The 5,671-nt window shown below is 44.7% G+C and overlaps 1 long non-coding RNA gene across 1 annotated transcript; it reads right to left on the bottom strand.

Annotated features, from left to right (window-relative positions):
- Positions 1-2,652: 2,652 nt before the first annotated feature.
- On the bottom strand, positions 2,653-5,048 carry LOC119286991. The gene is made up of 2 exons (XR_005140722.1): positions 4,523-5,048; positions 2,653-3,046 (listed from the first exon to the last, which is right to left on the bottom strand). It is a non-coding gene; the product is annotated as an uncharacterized LOC119286991 (long non-coding RNA).
- Positions 5,049-5,671: the final 623 nt, after the last annotated feature.

Genomic DNA, 5,671 nt, shown 5'->3' on the forward strand with positions numbered 1-5,671 from the left:
AGAAAGGAGGGAGGGAATTAATGGAGGGGGAAGGAGGGGCAAAGAAGAGGGGGAAGCATTGAAGGACAAGCAAGTGCAAGAGGGAGGGGGGAGAAAGAAAGGGGGAGGAAGAAGAAGGGGGGAAAGGTGGCAGATATTTTGGCTAGCGAGCATAGCAGTAGCGCTGGGCACCAAAGCGCGCTACTGCTATGTGTGCCAGACAAAATATCTACTGGTACATAAAACTAGCTATAGCGCTTGCCCAAAAAACACGCTACTGGTAAAAGATTACACATAGAAGTAGCAGTAGCGCTTCTTAGTGGCCCCATGCTACTGCTATTTTCTTAACAGTAGCGCTTGTTAGGGTACCAACGCTGCTACTATTTTTTGGCCGGGGGGTGTGGTGTGGCTAACTTACCAGTAGCGTGCCCTCTAGAAACCAACGCTGCTACTAAGTTGTACCAGTAGCGCGGTTTGTAACACACGCTACTGCTAATTATCAGTAGCGTGGGCTCCAAAACACACGCTACTAGTAAACTTCTATGTATAAGCCTTTTCCTAGTAGTGAGGGCCTCTATAAGTAGGACTAGCCACCACCATAGGAGGCAACTGATCAGGGACAGATCATCTGGATCACCCTCACACACACCAGCTCACCAAGCTCAAGAACACCTCTCCTCAGGAGGCGGTTCATCACTTGTACTTGTTCATCCTTAGCCTACAAGGCAATCCACCACACCACACTGGAGTAGGGCATTACACCACAACGGTGGCCCAAAGCAGTATAAACCCTCGTGTCTCTTGTTCCTTGGGTTCCGCGAGCTAGGCCTTGAGATCGTTGCGAGAGTGAGCTAGGGAGAGAGAGTTCTTCGTGCGCACCCCAGAGTTCGAACCTCAAGGGTTTGTCGGAACCCAAAATCCGACAGGTAACGGTGCCAGAAATTGGCAAACAAACGTGAGAAAGTTGTAATAAGTTGATAGATCGAACGCCAAATAAAATAAAGTGCAACAAGGTATTTTTGTATTTTTGGTTTAATAGATCTAAAAATAAAGGCAAAGGAAAATAGATCGCAAAGGTAAATATATTAAAGAAGAGACCCGGGGACCGTAGATTTCACTAGTGGCTTCTCTTGAGAAAAAAACAAACGGTGGGTAAACAAATTACTGTTGGGCAATTGATAGAACTTCAAATAATCATGATGATATCCAGGCAATGATCATTATATAGGCATCACGTCCAAGATTAGTAGACCGACTCCTGCCTACATCTACTACTATTACTCCACACGTCGACCACTATCCATCATGCATCTAGTGTATTAAGTTCATGGAAAAACGAAGTAATGCAATAAGAATGATGACATGATATAGACAAGATCTATTTATGTGGAAATAGACCCCATCTTGTTATCCTTAATAGCAACGATACATACGTGTCGGTTCCCCTTCTGTCACTGGGATCAAGCACCGTAAGATCGAACCCATCACAAAGCACCTCTTCCCAGTGCAAGCTAAATAGATCAAATTGGCAAAACAAAACCCAAATATCAGAGAAGAAATACGAGGCTATAAGCAATCATGCATATAAGAGATCAAAGAAGACTCAAATAACTTTCATGGATAAAAAGATAGATCTGATCATAAACTCAAAGTTCATCTGATCCCAACAAACACATCGCAAAAAGAGTTACATCATATGGATCTCCAAGAGACCATTGTATTGAGAATCAAAAAAGAGAGAGGAAGTCATCTAACTACTAACTACGGACCCGTAGGTCTACAATGAACTACTCACGCATCATCGGAGAGGCACCAATTAACATGATGAACCCCTCTATGATGGTGTCTAGATTGGATCTGGTGGTTCTGGAACTTGTGGCGGCTAGAATTGATTTTTGTCGGCTCCCCTAGGGTTTCTGGAATATTGGGGTATTTATAGAGTAAAGAGACGGTTCAGGAGGCAACCGAGGTGGGCACAACCCACCAGGGCGTGCCTGGGCTCCAGGCGCGCCCTGGTGGGTTGTGCTCCCCTTGGAGCACCCCCCCAGGTGCTTCTTCAGCCCACTGGATGTCTTCTGGTCCATAAAAAGTTTCATTGTGTTTGGACTCCGTTTGATATTGATTTCTTACGATGTAAAAAACATGCAAAAAACAGCAACTAGCACTTGGCACTGTCAATAGGTTAGTACCAAAAATGATATAAAATAACTATAAAATGATTATAAAACATCCAAAAATGATAATATAACAGCATGGAACAATAAAAATTATAGATACATTGGAGACATATCAGCCACAAGGACGAAGGGCGCGCCCAGAGGGGTAGGGTGCGCCCCCACCCTTGTGGGTCCCTCGTGACTCCACCGACCTAGTTTCTTCGCCTATATATTCTCATATATCCACTACTAGGAAAAACCTTACCAGTAGCGTGGGTTTTTGGACTACCAGTAGCATAGGTTCCCACCCTACTACTATGACGCTACAGCTATTTTTTAGCAGTAGCGTGTGTTTTACCCCATGCTACTGCTAAACAGACATACCAGTAGCGCTGGTGCCCCACGCTACTAGTATTCCACACCCACGCTACTAGTAAAGGAATAGCAATAGCGCTTCTATGATACACCCACGCTACTAGTAACAAATTAGGATTTAAAAAAAATAAAAGTCTATCTATTTCAGTTTAGACATGCATTTCACAATACATACATGTTATGCATACAGTCAATCATCAATCATACATATCGGATGTAGATAATTAACACACGCACACGCACACACACACACACACACACACACACACACACACAATATATGCCACGCGTCTATGTCGTCGACGTCGGCGCCTCCACAAGGCCGTGTTGATGTCGTCGACGTCGGCGCCTCCACAAGGCCGTGTTGATGGTGTTGATGTCGTCATCGCCGCCGCCACCGCAGCGCCATGATGATGTCGTCGTCTTCGTCGCCGCCGTAGCCCTGTGTCGATGTCGATGTCGTCGTCATCATCGTCGCCGCAGCCCCATGTCGATATCGTCTTCGTCGCCGCCGTAGCTTCATGTCCATGTGTTCCCTATTAGGAACTCACAAATCCTGGAATTAAACAATGAACCAAGACCACTACTAGGAACTCAAAAGGACTTGGAGCATTAGTGCAATATAACAGTAACCTATAGAGCACTAAGTAACAATAGCATAAACAAAAGCATATAGCAGCAGCATAGTATATATGAATTATAAACAGTACCTAAGAGACCAATCCTAGAAATTAGGGAAAACCCAACTTAAGAAGGATACAATGCTAGGCATGACCAAATCTTATTATAGATTCTGAATCCAAGCTTTTGAGGCAAATTGCAACAAGCAAAGTTTGTGCACCAAGTAGGAGTAATTCCCAGGTCATTCGCAAGCAAGCAAGCAAGAAGGCATCAACAACAGCAGATTATTACCAACATTGTACCCTTTACTGTCAGGTCATTTCAATTCAACTCTTGGTTGCAGATGTATTATTGTTGTATTACTAGTAATCAGCAGCAGTAACAGCACTTGGTCATTATAAATATCACTGGTGATTATAGTCGACATGACAACTTCCCATTTATTACTATATTTATAATGAAATTTTGTAATAACATTCATTCATGTGACATAAGAGACTTAGAGCAACATTTCATATATTAGTGACAGTTAAGCTGCTGCACTTGCAAATTTGTAACACCAATCAAATAGATGTGTTATGTATATTCTCCAGTGCGGTCTTAAATTGGAAGGAAATGAGGAGTTTCTTCTTTCAAACCAATGTAGTGATTTTATTGAAAAGTATGAGCAGGTGCACTTATATTATATCAAAAATATAAATATTAGTATGTTTTTTATCTCACATGGATGTATTAAGTAATAATATGTGTGTGTGTGTGTAAAATAGACTATTCCAGTAAATTTAATCCTTGATTCCTCCTAATAAAGAACAATATCTTGAGGAACTACATAGAGTATCATACTGTTGCAAAAATTAAGAGTGAAAAAGTAAAATTATAGGCATAGGATCTTACATATTCGGTAAAGTCATTTTGAAAGCTAAATATTCAGAAGCATCAAAGATAGTTATTTTGAGAATGGAAACATATACCATAACTCGTTGGTTGTTTCTTGTAAGAGTATGTAGATAGAGTACCATCTAGAAAGACTCTCATGGCTAAGTGGCTGTTGCTTGTAATGCTATACAGATAGAGGACCATCCAAAAAGACTAAGCTATCAAAATGTTCCAATGCTCGCCTTAACTTCACTACAAGAAACAAGTTAAGGCATGAATAGAAAATTTTATACTTGAACCAAACTCAACTTGAGCAGCACTACAATGAACGAAAACTAAACTTGACATTACTGAACTAATTGTGCATCTATCTGCTAACATCTAATTCGTTTGTCATACACTAGTACTACACTGAACTATAACTGATATCCCAAAGCCTACACTAGTACTACACTTAATTAAAACTGAACTTGGCTGTTGCACTTATGAAAATTCAGAAAACGCACTTGGCATACCTAGCCGCATTACTGAAAATTCATAAACGAGCAGCTGCAGCGGCGCCCAAGAGCAATTGGCCGTCAGCCGCCACCGAAATCCACGGACGACAGCGCCTCACCGCGACACCGGCCGGCCACGAACGACGAGCCGACCCGACGGTCACCAGATCCGTCGCCGCCACAGATTCTCCTGCTCCTGCGCCTGCACTCGTCTCCGTCCGTGGCCAATCCCCGTACTGTTCGTCGGCCTGGGCACGTGCATGTGCGGGGTGCTGCTCGTTGGCCAGCGGTCCGACCTGGGCACTCGGCGGCAAGAACACGGGGGCGCCCGAATCCCTAGCCGCGGGTAAGGGTGCTGACCTTGACGCATGGATCTGGACGGAGGGCGGGGCGGAGCTTGGGGGCATGTTGCGTGCGGCCGGAGATCGCCGGAACCGGCCGGCGTGGGTGGTGGCAGCGGCGACGAGATCGTGGGGGAGAGGAGCTCGACCGAGAGCCAGGGGTAACGGTGGGGGTGAGATTTGTGTGAGAGAGTTTTTTTATCTGGTCGCTTGGCATGTGGAGGCAGTTAGGGGTGGGCATATTAACCGAGGACCGAACTACCGAACCGAATAAACCGGGACCGAAGCCAAAAAGACCGAAACCGAAAGTTTTGGTTTTTAGTTCGGTCAGCATGTTCCAAAAACCGAAATTAATTTGGGTAATTCGGTGTCATGGTTTTGTTACCCGAAAGGACCGATGAAACCGAATACACAGGCACGTGCACTCAAATCTACGTAATGGGCCAACCCACAGCCCAATACCTCTCCCGTAAGATTCCTTCCTTTCTTCAGTAGCCCACTAGATGACCGACCTGCGCCTCAAGCCCTCGACTCTTCTGCCTCCACTCACGATCCCTCCCCCACCCAGCGCCTAACCCTAGCCGCCATGCGCTGCCTCTACCGCCCTCAACCACTGGAGGCAACAGCGGTGGCGCTTGAACTATGGAGGACACATCCCTCTTCCCTCCTATCTTCCGCTTTCTCTTTGATTGCCTTGCGTGGGCATCTTATTGCTGATTTGTTCACCTGAAGTTCTTGTTACTTTGATCTGATTTTGTAATCACAAGATCTTGTCTTGCGTGTGTACGCAATGTTTCTTTGCAGATCAATTTCTGAAGCGTCGCTT

This window comes from Triticum dicoccoides, chromosome 4A, assembly GCF_002162155.2.
Source record: "Triticum dicoccoides isolate Atlit2015 ecotype Zavitan chromosome 4A, WEW_v2.0, whole genome shotgun sequence".
NCBI classification, from domain to species: domain Eukaryota; kingdom Viridiplantae; phylum Streptophyta; class Magnoliopsida; order Poales; family Poaceae; genus Triticum; species Triticum dicoccoides.